Here is a 14403-nt window from a genome sequence, read left to right as displayed (position 1 = left end):
GTTGGATCTGTCCGTGGTTCCAGGTCTGTGCACTGGCTCTGAAAGATGCAAAGTTGGCTGCCCCAGTCATTGTCAGGTGCCTTGGCAGCTCTTGCCTGACCCAGGCTCAAATGGCTATGGCTTCACTATTCCTGTAAAGGACCCAGAGATCCAAACAGTTCCTAGAGATTCTGGAGTCAGGTAAGGGCCATTCAGACACCCATCCATTCTCCCGACAGGTGTTTCCCTGCTCACCCCACAACTGGACCCCTTCAGAACCTGGATGCAGGAAGCCTGGACAAGGCTGGCAGACACAGGTAAACTCAAGGGCATCCCAACATGACATAAAAGTAGGTACACGAATCAGAAGTGTGCCACATCCTCTTAGGTGCAAACTTAACCTTGAGTTTATACTTTAAATAGATTTGTACTAGTTTAGTAGTAAAATTGAATTACATAATGAGCCCTCTTCATCAATTCTCTTTATAGAAAGTTTTTTTCCCTGTTGTTCTAGTTGTCAGTTACTAGATGAATAATTTTCTATTTAGTGACTTACTTTTATATCATGTGTGTGTATTTGATAGAGAGGATAAATTTTACAGTCAGGTTTCCAGGTTTCACTTTTTTTATTTTTTTTAAGATTTTAGAATTTTTATTTTGTTTACAGATTGATTTAGAGAGAATGAGTATCTTTACCATAAGGAGTGCTTTTTCCCAGACACTTGTTATGCCATTCCATTTATTTAGGGAAGTCCATTTTTATGCTTTCTTAATAAAGTTTCTATAGATTTACAAATTGTTAACTATCGATTTCAGATTTCTTGCTGAAATATTTAATGTGTATTTAAATTTTGTCACCATCAATCATACGTTTTTCACTTCCAAAGCTATTGTCTTTTTAAAATTACTGATGGATAATTGACATATATTTTTATTAGTTTCTGGTGTACAACAGTGATTCAATGTCTATGTACGCTGATGTGATCATGATAAGTCAAGTTACTACCTGTCAGCTTTTGAAGTTATTACACTATTACTGACTATATTCTCTATTCTTTGTATTACATCCCCACAACTTACTTGTTTTATCACTATAAGTTTGTGCCTCTTAATTCCCTTTACCTACTGTATTTTTTTTTATAAAAAGTGTTTAACTTTAAACTTGGGTCATACATGCCCACTGTAAACATTTTAAAAGTGCTTCCATTTTTATCTTCTGCTACAAAGAGTCTATTCTTTCATTTCTTTATTCTAACTCATTGTCAGTATATTTAAAGTTAATTTTTGTGTATCAATTGATAAATCTCTATATTCTTTCTTTCCTCTAATTGAATTGATTGGACTTCTATGTAGAATACTCAAGGACTATTAGTAACACACACCCTCATTAGTCTTCCTGAGTTTAATGGTAATTCCTATGTTACTGTACTATGCATGATTCTGGATTGTGAATTAACATTATGTTTATAGATCCATTATTTTTTATTTAATTAAAGGCTTTTAAATGATTTTTGAACTTAATCAAATAAATTTTCAAGGAAATCATATGAAATTTTTGCTGACCTATTAGTATGAAGTACTGTATTAATATATTTACTAATATTGAATCATGTTTACATTCTTATATTAAATCTGAATTTTTAGCAATAATTTTTACATAAGTATTAATATGAAATTGGTGTTAGTATTCTCTCATTGTGTTAAGCTTATGAAAGCACTATTGTTTTCTGATTTCAAAAAAGAATTTAGAAAAATTTAATTACAATGTTTACCTACAAAACTTTCCAAAATACTAGAATTCAATGCTTCTTAGAAGTTTTAATATAATCTCTCCTGTTCAAAACTATACAAATCTGGGGAATGTTGAGCTGTTATCCAGAGCATTTTGAACCAAAGTCTGAAATGGAGATTTATTAATGCTGCTCTAAAAATTTAATGGATTTAATGGTATTAGTTGGGTTGCCTTTGCTGCATTTTTAGTTTTTTGAAAATTATTTATCTAATTATCCCTCATCACCATGAAATCATTTCATATAATTAATTTCTTATAAAATTGTCCATTAATCTAGCTTCTCAAAAATTTTGCATAGAATTGACCAAATAATTGACTATAAACTAGAAGCTTATTTCTTTCTACTTATTTCAGATGTGCATTTTTGTAAGTGGAATAACTTGGTAGACACTATGTAGACACCACATCATCTAATTAATGAAAATTTCTATCTAATTCGAGCAATAATTTGACATTCACTCCTGATATGTTTTCTTTTGTTTTCAAAAGAATTTTGGTTGAAATTTTGAGAAATGCTTTTTTAAGGGCTGTCCTCCAGAGAACTTTAAACCAGTTTTGAAATGGATATTTATTCATTCTGTTATTAAAATATGATGCTTACAATCATATTGGCATTGGTTGCTTTTGTATACTTTAGTCATAACTTCAAATCTTTTAACCATGCTATTCATACATACATTGAAATTGAGATGCTTCAACAGTAATTATTTTCATCTAAAGTTTCAGCTCTGATGTCTATTTTTTCATGAGGTATTTGAAGTCAAAGTTGTAAAAAATTATGTACTTTTAATATGTATATTCTTGATATTCATTCTAAATAAATCCTTATTTGCATCCTACCTAGAGCATTTTAAAGTCACTGTCTTCAAAACGAAGCAGCGTTTTCATTTGCTTTCATCCTAAGGAGGCAATTTACAGGAAGGAAATAAATTTCAGGAATTGATGTTCTTCTTGAAACTATACATGAGAAATGCCCAGAAATTCATGGTTTGAATATAAATGTCCCAAGTTACATGATCCACTATATTATTTTCCTGAAGATACTAATTATGCATCAATAAATAAGTATTTTTTTTTTATTTTGCTAAATCAATATTTTGGAATATCTATCCCAAAACAAGATAGAAAAGTAGACTAAGACAAGTACAGGAAGATTTCCATGGTTTTAAAATACATACTTACAATTTTTCATTTTGTTCTTTTAAAGGTTGAGTGATATTTAATGTGACATTTTGGCTTTTTGACAAATTCTTGGCCAAAGATAATAGATTGAACTGAATCTGTACCTCAGAGTATAGAACACAGAACAATTAAGAACTGACTAGAGGAGGAATGCCCAGATAAATGTTGGCCCAGAATTCATGTGTCTTTCATTTGCATTACAATGTATCAACTGATATGTTACTTCAGTCTACTCTAGGCATGGTACAATCTCGACATTCTTCAAGTTATCAGTAACCTTCTCTCTGAGAGAGAGGAACTCAGCAAATTCATAAGATAGGTCATTTCAAGCAGAGATGAACTGGTAGGCACTTGCCACAGGTGGTTATAATCCCTTTTGCCCTCTCTTGATAGGAAACAGATTAGCTAGCTTTTAACTTTCTTTCCAGACTCTGTTTTCTAACTGTGAAGAAAACACAAGAGACACCTGAATTGTTAACCTGCCCCACAAACAATCCTAGAATTACTACTTAAGCATTAAATGTATGAAATAAGTATAAAAATAAGGGTTTTATTAAAATGGAGAACATGTATGAATTTGTTTCTCATTTCACTAGGATGTTGATTTCCAAGTAAGTTTCCATTTCAATGGATCCTATCGCCTATTCACTCTTTGGGGAAGGGACTGTTTCCACCTACCTTAGTCAATTATTTAAGAAGCCTCCTTAAATTAGCGATTAAGTTCAACACAAAAATTTTGAAAATTTATAGGTCTATGAAATTTTCAGTACTAGACTGACTTATAAAAAGCATCTTTTAACCTTAAATTCCACTTACACTTTCCTGTTTATGTTCTGCAATTTAAGGAGAGTTTGTTAATACATGGAGGTATTCTTGCCTGTCATCTTAGCCAGTATTGACTTTTTTTTTGCATAATCACACAGATATATGACCATCCAGTAAGAATCCTAGATATGTTAAGAGTTCTACTAACATCTACTTTCCTGAAGTTCTATGCTATAGAGTGTGGTTTAATCAATTTCTAGGGGAAAAGGGAACTAGTATGAGTTACTGGTTCCTGTCAATAGCACACATAAGAACACTCCCTTACACCACACACAAAAATAAACTCAAAATGGGTCAAAGACTTAAACATAAGACAAGAACAATAAACCCCCTAGAAGAAAATATAGGCAAAACATTATCTGACATACATCTCAAAAATGTTCTCCTAGAACAGTCTACTCAAGCAATAGAAATAAAAGCAAGAATAAACAAATGGGACCTGATGAAACTTACAAGCTTCTGCACAGCAAAGGAAACCATAAGTAAAACAAAAAGACAGCCTACAGAATGGGAGAAAATTTTTGCAAATGAAACCGACAAAGGCTTGATCTCCAGAATATATAAGCAGTTCATATGACTTAATAAGAAAAAAACAAGCAACCCAATCCAAAAATGGGCAAAAGACCTAAACAAGCAATTCTCCAAGGAAGACATACAAATGATCAATAGGCACATGAAAAAATGCTCAGTATCACTAATTATCAGAGAAATGCAAATCAAAACTACAATGAGTTGTATAACTGAAAAATTGTGCTCTACACTGGAATTTGACACAACATTGTAAAATGATTATAAATCAATTAAAAATGTTAAAAATAAATAAATAAAATAATTATAAAAAAACAAAAACCCAAAACTACAATGAGGTATCACCTCATACCGGTCAGAATGGCCATCATTCAAGAATCCACAAATGACAAATGCTGGAGAGGCTGTGAAGAAAGGGGAACCCTCCTACACTGCTGGTGGGAATGCAGTTTGGTGCAGCCACTGTGGAAAACAGTATGGAGATTCCTCAAAAGACTAGGAATAGACTTACCCTATGACCCAGGAATTCCACTCCTGGGCAAATATCCAGAAGGAACCCTACTTCAAAATGTCACCTGCACCCCAATGTTCATAGCAGCACTATTTACAATAGACAAGACATGGAAACAGCCTAAACATCCATCAACAGATGACTGGATAAAGAAGAAGTGGTATGTTTATACAATGGAATACTATTCAGCCATAAAAACCAACAACATAACGCCATTTGCAGCAACATGGATGCTCCTGGAGAATGTCATTCTAAGTGAACTAAGACAGAGAGAGAAAGAAAAATACCATATGAGATCACTCATTTGTAGACTCTAAATCAAACAAACAACAAAACAGAAACAGACTCATAGACATAGAATACAAATTTGTGGTTGGCAAAGGGGGCAAGAGGTGGGAAGGGATAGACAGGGATTTCAAAATGTAGAATAGATAAACAAGATTATACTGTATAGCACAGGGAAATATATACAAGTTCTTATAGTAGCTCACAAAGAAAAAAATATGACATAACATATATGTTCATGTATAACTGAAAAATTGTGCTCTACACTGGAATTTGACACAACATAGTAAAATTATTATAAATCAAAAAAAGTTAAAAAAAAAACCAGCACATATACGGCCCATGTGTTAGCTGCTGATAACTGTGACTGACCAGATGAAACTGCTTTTTCAATCCTGAGTTCAGTGGTCACTCAAACAACCATGAATTAAAGGCAAGTGTCATCCCAGAGTATAAGCTTTAGCTTGCCTGTCTGTAAACTCGACAGGTTCCTGCACTGTTTCACAAATCTTGTTTAATGTTACCTTTCTGAGATTAATGTAATGCTCTGATTTGCAAGTGTTATTCTAATCCCTAGTATAGGACACTTTTTTAAGTACAAGTTAAAATTAAATTTTATTACAGATCCTAATAATAACTCAGAGAAAGCCACTGAAGTATGCAGGTGAACACCTGCAGGTATTTACAGTAAGCATATAAAGTAATTTTCTCTGAAATTCTATAGCATGTATCAAACACTCCAACCCAAAACCCAAAACTCCATCTAGTAGTATAATTCAGATTTTGGTTATGAAGTTTGATTCAAACTGTTTAACATCATTTAATGATAACATTTTTCGAAGCCCCTTCAACAGAACATCGCTCTTTAATCCGACACCCTGAAATACTGGCACTTCTTGCAAAGAGTGCAGAATTTTAAAAACCACAAATGTGAGTGGTCTTTAAAAGATATAGTTTAAAAACGCTATTAGTGTGAACAGACTGAAGGATAAGAAAGGTTTATAGACAACTACGTCCCACAAAATGTAAAAACTAACGTGAGAAAGCTTCACCACCAGGGGATTCCATTGTCCTAGTTTTTCTCTTTTTCTCTCAAGTCAGAGAGAAGGCAGTCAGAAAACTGCCCATCATTGGCCCAGGTTAAGATTAGTTTTAAACCTAAGTATTTTCATTCAGAGACACACCTTTCATTCAGCGCCCCAATTCAAGAGTGTGGTTAATTTAAATCTATCCAAGTGTGGGGTTTTAAAAGGTGATAGTATTGGAAATGCACATACTTTCAGGTACTTCTGGCATAAGAATACCATACACGTGGCAATATGCTAGTTCACCTTTAAGCTTGAACACTGGACACTTTTCACAGCAGCCGACTTTTAGTTTTTAACATCATACTAAGGAGTAAAGAACAGGCTTAAAGTTGTCCTGAGCTATTTGAATTGCTTACCATAATTCTGACAGGATGCGTAATACCATTATACTGTTTTACAATCAGATAATAAATGAAAAGTGATCCTTGAAATTGATTTTCTAGAACACATTCTCTGTATGTGCTGTCAATCCTCATTAAACGAGCAATTTTTATAATACACTGGTGACATGACAAAAATAATACTGCACACCTGCTGAGGAAAACTTCCTTTCATCTTGAGAAAAATACAAATACATATAAATCCAAGATGGAAGGTAAGAAATGACAGCAAAAGAGAAGAGACAAGAATAGTGTGGATGGGAAAACTACAATTTAATAATAGTATGCTCTAATGCCTTACACACCACATTGCAAACATGAAGACAAGAACTAAAATGTCTTCATTTCAATACGAGATGACGAAGATACAGACAACAACCAGCCTTATAGAAAACAGCAACTTTAATCTTTAAGCGGAAGTCATAATAGCTCTTGGAAATTCCTTTGATTTTTTTTTAAATGTTCAGTGAAAAATTGACTACTAACAGAGACACACTGGGCTAAAAGCATGCTAAACTGTTAATTTCCACACATTAGGGGGAAAAATTAAGGATTTCGTTTTCTTTTTAAATTTTCCTGACAAATATTTTGGTTCTCAAGAAGTACTGGTATTTTATTACCCAACATATTATTCTGTCAATTTATTTTATGAATTGCTCATTTACTTTGCATATTTGTAGACTGTTTTTGCATCCAGGTGTTGGTATTTCCTTTTCTTTTGGACATATTTTACAGCTGGTCTGCAGTATTTTGTTATAGCAGCCTGGGCTGATGAATACAGTATGCATTTTTAATAAAAAAAAATTACAGTAATAGAAAGCACTATTTATACTCCTGAATTTACTGCAAGGAATATTTTTCTGGGCCTCATAAAAATTATTTCTTAACTAACAATTCTAGATCTGAAGATATTCTATAGTTTGAAAGAGTCTATGAGAACAAATTTTAATTGCCAACTTGTATAGCAACCAATTTAAGAAAAAATGTATATATATACATATATATATGTATAAATGCTGATCAAGGTTTCAATTCTTTGTCTCCAATTGGATGCCATGTAGGATAAAAAAAAATACATGTATGTGTGTTCAAGTGTGTGTGAAGGTTTAAGAGCATGCGTGGAAGGATGTGTGTGTGTGTATGTGTGTGTGTGCATATGTATATTCACTATAAATTTTAGTTCCATACAACTCATCAGTTCTTATAGACTTTAATTTGCTTGGTTATTAATGCATTTATTCCAATGCTGTTTTTTACAGGGTTTTTTTTGTTTGTTTGTTTTGGTTTTTTTTTTGCTACTTTTCTTGTGAAACACTCCTGGTGATTTTAAATGCTGTTATAATCTCTGCTTCATACAACTATTGCAAAACTGAATATATCAAATGAGAAAAGGAAAAAATAAGTCAATATATCTATATAAGTGTTCAAATAAAATAACTGAGATTATGCTTACTTCTTCATCAATCAAAACCTATCAATTATGTACCTAGCATTGTTCTTACTACTCTAAAAGATAACACAATTATAAAGCATAACTGATACAGCCAAAGGTCTTACAATTTAGCTGAAAACAAACAAGGATACGTAGTAGTTCAATTATGAACTGCAGTCTAACAAAAATTTTAACAGTAACTAGGAACGGGGAGTTACCAGACTCCTGGACTACAATCATTGGTAAATGGTTATACGAGAGTTTTGAAACTTTGATATTTGGGGAGAAGAAACGCTAATATATTTACACTTTGTAACCTCCAATACCCTTTAGAGAAGGTGTGATAATTACACGTTTAACAAGCACACACCAACACAAGGAGCAGAGGAAGAATCCTGCCGTGTTAGGCTTGCTTTCTTTAGCTCCTGCATCAATTACAGTGTTTTTAATAACAAATTTCAAAATGCTTTATTAATCTCAAATATTGCATTCATTTGAACATGTCCTGAGCCAAAACCAATATAAAATATTAATTTATTCTAACAATGGATAGATGTTGAGTTATTTATTGCTCATGTTTCTATTTTTATGGAATACTTTTTCCATAGTTTGTAGATTAGGTGTTGTGGAACCACTGAGTCAAACTTTTTTTTACATAGGATTTTGCCATTTCATTATCTAAGAACAAGAAAACTGCATTTAATGTATCAATGAAATATATTAAATCATATTAGAAATTATTAATAAGTGATCAAATAACAGCCACTGTTTAGTGACCATAACAAAATGGTCACTATATCTCTCATTCATTTTATAACTCGGTCATTTTGCTAGGCATTACAATACTATATCCTATTTTTTCCTTACACAAGCTTCAAATTTGAAACTATTATACCCAATGGAAAATAGGGAAACAGTTTCAAAGTATGTAAACAATTTGACCTATTAATGTGGAAGCCTGGTTTATATTCCATTCTCCAACTCCGCAGCCTGCAATGCAGCAGAGCAAAAGTAACACAATCAGGTTAAAGTTTCATGTTTAAAAAAATAAATAAACTCTTAAATGTTAGCATTCCCAGGGTAATGTCCTAGATCCATCTCTTTTTTGCTGTCTTTTGGGAAAAGTATACAAACATTTTCTTCACCACTTCAATTACCTTATATGTATTCAACCCTGAATCTTCATCTGTTATTCAGAACCATAAAGCCAACTGATTTTTCAACTGGGAATAATCTATTAATTGATATTTCCATCATTGAACTTCTGTTCTCCTAAACCTACTCATTCAGCATTAATACACCATTCAACAATTCTACTGCCCACCCATTTACCCAAGGAGGAAATCATGATATCAACATTGACTTCTCTGTCTATCACCATTTAGCTAATTCTAACTCCCACTTATTGCATTAATCTTTCTCATCCTCTTTATGACAAGAGCAACTATCCTAGTTTTGGTCATTAACACTTGTGGACTGAATGATAACAGCTCAATGTTAAGTCTGCCTACTATGAAGCCACAATGGATTCAGAATGACCTTCCTCAAACAAAAATCAGATCAAGTTATCTCCTGTTTTAAATGCTTTCAAAAGCTCTCCTTGTCGTTAATAAATGTTTAGTTCCTTACAAGATTTGCAATATTCTTTGTAATCTAGTTTCTGCATTCAATTTACTTCTTGTCCTGACTTAAATTACATGCTCCAACTGTCTTTCACTACTTTTACAACTGGAATATGGCATGTTCTTTCTCTGTATTCTTTGACATATGACAACTTCCCTACCAGTGCAAGACCTTCTTGTCCCTTATTTATTGTATTGCTTTTCTATTTCTACTGCAAAAAAATAATTGTCTATAACCTAGTGGTTTAAATGATACAAAATTTTTGATTTACGGCTCTGCATGGCAGAAGATTGAAAAGGGTCTAGTAGGGTTACACTCATGCTGTCGGCAGGGCTACACCGCTGTTGAAGGCTGCGGGACAGAATCCATTTCCCTGCCTCCTTGGAGCTTCCTGGGACTGCCTGCAGTCCTGAGCTTGTCACACTATCATCAAAGCAGAAATGGCTGCTCCAGCCTTTTTCACATCACTTCATTCTGACACTGAATCACCTGTTTCCCTCTTTTACTTCTTAGAGCCTTTGTAATGAGCTAGGCCCACCCAAATAGACCAGGCTAATCTTTCAGTTTCAAATTGCTTAATCGTATCTGAAAACTCCCTTTTCCATGTAAGATGACACGAACATAGAGTCCCAGGATTAGGGTGAGACATCTTTATGGACCCATTATCTTGCCTACCACACTTATTAAGTTTTCAGATTCAAGGTAAATTCTTCCCCAAAGATCCTTATCACAGTTACATGCTGCTCCTATGCATTAGCATTCATTCTTAGTTGTGCTTATTATCCAAGAGTGAACAAGACAATCACTGACCTCACACAGTTTATAATCTAGTAAATGATAAAGAAAATTAAACACGTGTGGACATGAGGGCAGGAAACTGGCTCACAACTGTATTCCTGGTGACCATTACAATTATGCCATCTAGTCAATATTTAAATACTTTGAGTGAATGAGCAAAGAAATAAGTAGAAAATATACTTAATGCATTTCACAAAGCATCTTCTAATCATTAAATTCATATTTCTCTGTAAAGATATTTTTAACCAGTATCTCATCCAGCTTTAAAGTCTTATTTTGTCCACTCTGGTTTCATTCTTTTTCTCAAGAAAAGGTATACATTACCCAAAATACTGATGACTTTGTCTGTCTGCCTCATACAAAATATTTAATCAGGCAAAAATAATCATCTCGCATAATTTTTCTATACATTTGTATAATCTTTCTACAGACTTGCAGTGAATATTCTTAAATGGAATTAAGAAAAACATCCCTTTCACAGTAACATAAAAAAAACCCCACTAGGTATACATTTAACAAAGGAAGTAAAAACTTTTATAATTTGAAAAAGTCCAAAATATTGACAGAAATTAAGCCACATATAAATAACTGGGAAACCAATCTGTGCTCATGATTGAAACACTTAACCTTGTTAAAATGGCAATACTTCCCAAACTTAGCTACAGGTTTAACACATTCCTCATTACAATGTCAGCTGACTTTATCATAGAAGTGGATGAGCTGATTCTAAAATTCATGTCAAATTATAAGGGACCCAGAATATCCAAAACAATCTTGAAAAACAAAACACAGTGTAAGACTTCACACTTCCTCATTTCAAAGCTTACTACAAAGCAATGGTAATCAAAAAAGTGTGCTGTCATAGAAACATAGATAAAAATCAATGAAATAGAACTGAAAATCCAAAACACTAACAAACATATGGCCAAATAATTTTCTACAACATGCCAAGACCATCCAAAGAGAAAAGAAGATTCTTTTCAACAAATGATGTTGGGACAGATAAATAGCTGCTTGCAAAAAATCAAATCATTCCCTTACCTTACACCTGGGGTGAAAATTAAGTCAAAATTGACCACAGACTTAAACGTAGAAGCTAAAGCTATAAAACCCTTAAAAGAAAACATAATGGCAAATATCTTTTACCTTAGATTTGGCAAAGGATTCTTAGAAATGACACAAAAACATGGACAGTAACAACAAAAAATTGGATCAATATTAAAAAGTAACTGCTTCAAAGATACAATCAAGAAAGTGAAAAGTAAAAACAGAATAGGAAACATATTTGCAAGTCATACATCTGATAAGGGACTTGTATTTAGAATATATAAAGAACTTTTACAAATCAATAATAAAAACACAAACAACCCAATTGAAAGAAGAGCAAAAGATATGAGTAGATATTTCTTCCATGAAGAATACAAATGGCCAGTAAGCACATGAAAAGATGTTTGACATCCTCAGTCATCATGGAAGTACAAACCCAGAACACAATGAGATACTACTTTCTACAAATTAGGACGGTTAGAGTCTTACAGGAAAATAACAATAAGCGCTGGTGAGAAAACAGAGAAACTGGAATATTGATTTGCTGCTGGTGGGAATGTACAATATTCCAGCCACTTTGAAAAACTCTCTAGTAGTTTTTTTAATGATTAAAGTTGGAGTTTCCATAAGACCCACTAATTCTACTTCTATGTATATACCCAAGAGAAATGAATACTTTTGTCCACACAAAAACTTGTACATGAATATTAATAACAGTATTCTACATATAACCAAAAAGGTGGAAACAGTTCATATACCCATCAATGGCAGAATGAATCAACAACTTATGGCATGCCCATACAACAGAATATTCAGACATTAAAGCAGTGAAGTACTGATACATTCAAGAAGTATCTTGAGAACATTTGGTAAGTTAAAGTAGTTAAGTCAAAAAATACCACCTTTTATATGATTGCATTCACATAAAATGACTAAAACAGAAAAATATATAGATAGTGAAAGACAGGTAATTGTTTAGGGATGGGTGTAGAAGTTGAAGGGATAAAAGGCTAGTCACAAGGTACGGCATTTCTTTTTGAGGAGATGAAAATGTTTTCTAATTGACTGTATGTAGGTAGTTGCACATACCTATGAATATACTAAAAAAAATTGAATTGCAAGCTTCAAATGTGTGAATTGTACGGTATGTGGATTATATCTCAAAAAAAGATTTAAAAGTCAAGTAATACATAATTCATTGAAAAAAATATTCAACATCGTATTTCTCAAATGCTAACTAAAGAAGAAAAAATCATGCCAGCACCACTATTAAAGGTAAATACATTCTAAAATACTTAGAGGTGTTTCTTAACTTGCTCAATGCCTGTGACATCAGTAGCATGTTAAAATCAAAAACAAATGGAGACCAGTCTTAAAAAAAATTCCTGGAGCAGATAAAACCACTTTAGTCATAGAAGCAAAGCTTAATTTAGCTTCTTTTGCAAGATTAACTTGACCTGGGTCACTTTCTGTTTGTGCATCTAGAAATCATAAGCAAAACTTAAAACTGTTTTCTAGAAGTGATGTAACTACTAACCAATTTCATATCATTTAAGAAAGTCCTAATATTATAACCAATCACTGTGAAAGAACAGTCATGCCTCCTCATAAGCTGCTTTATAATCATATACCTCTGAGCCTCACTGCATGTTGTTTCGAGCACGCCTGCTTCACAAACCATCTTTTTGCACAATAGACCTTATTAATTGCTACTTCTTGGTGATTCACTGGTTTTACTCCTGTTATTTCTGAACTTTCAAAAGTTCAAATACAGCATTCCTCAGTGACAGTCAAAGCTCCTGAAAGCGTTCATGCAGATACTCTAACATCAAATGACGTGCACCTGCACCAGGCTTTCCTCTTTCACCAAATGACGTGCACCTGCACCAGGCTGAGACAGGTGAGCAGATTCCAATTTGCAGCTTTTATCTTTGTTCCTCTAATACTTTCTTTTATTCCTTTTTGACTTAACATTATCACCTTGCTATAGAAATGTTATTCCAGTTTCTACACAAATATCATAAATAGCTGGAGAGAGGAAACTTAATGCAAACTTTATTTCAAATGAACCGAATAAAGTTCTGCCCCAATTAGAGGAAAGAAAAAAAACATGGAACTTACCTGTCCCAGGATGGTTTCTTTGAGCAGTAGACTCTGAAGCAGAAAGCAGAGAGGAGGAAGTTTGTTAAGAAGGTCTCCTGGGGTCAGTGGCTGTGGATGAGGAAAAAGAGGGGTGAATCAGTCAGAGGAAGAAGTCAAGCTTCAAGGCAATTTCAGCAGAACCACTCTGCCATCTCTGCAGGCAGTACTGAGAGGAGATGACCCAGCAGAGCTGCGCCAAGATGGGATGAGAAAGCAGGGTATTTCCACTCATGCGCTGAGCAATCACTGGTTGAAGACCAATCAGGGATGGGGTCATCACCTTTGTGATCATAAGGGAGGACAGCTGAGTGCTGGATGCAGGCAGTAGCTGCATCAGCTGGGCTAACAACATATTTATTTCTGAAGAGGGATTAATGGATTGCACCTCAAGACCAAGGCACTGCTAAAAGAAATGTTACCTTAAATACATATGGTATTGCCTTAAATAAATAAACCTTAAGGAATATGGTAATTCATACCTAATAAGCTGATTCTAAATGAAATATAACAAGGATATAATAACTTCAGGTGTTTCTTGTGAAAATATATCTGTTAAACTTATTGTCCATTTGAAGTTTAAGTTATTTTTTCTCTGGCTGCTTTCCAGATGTTATCTTCTGATTTTTTTAGTAATTTAAAATGATTTTCCTAGGCATGGTTTTCTTGGTATTCATCCTATTTGGGGTTGTAGGTACTAGTGAATCCTGGATAACTTTCTTCCCTTTGCCCTGACTCACTCCACTCTGTCTTCTCTCCCAACAATTCAGTTAGGATAACTGACACTTTCATTT

General features: G+C 33.5%; 1 long non-coding RNA gene across 2 annotated transcripts in view; it reads right to left on the bottom strand.

Annotated features, from left to right (window-relative positions):
* LOC141577569 (uncharacterized) overlaps positions 1–14403 on the bottom strand; it is a 552790-nt gene that overhangs the window by 431974 nt on the left and 106413 nt on the right. For both annotated transcript variants that reach the window (XR_012506834.1, XR_012506835.1), the window contains exon 2: positions 13592–13681. This is a non-coding gene — a long non-coding RNA (uncharacterized LOC141577569). The remainder of the gene's footprint in view (positions 1–13591; positions 13682–14403) is intronic.

Source organism: Camelus bactrianus, chromosome 4 (assembly GCF_048773025.1).
Source record: "Camelus bactrianus isolate YW-2024 breed Bactrian camel chromosome 4, ASM4877302v1, whole genome shotgun sequence".
NCBI lineage: Eukaryota > Metazoa > Chordata > Mammalia > Artiodactyla > Camelidae > Camelus > Camelus bactrianus.
This window is presented reverse-complemented; position numbering and strand designations above follow the sequence as displayed.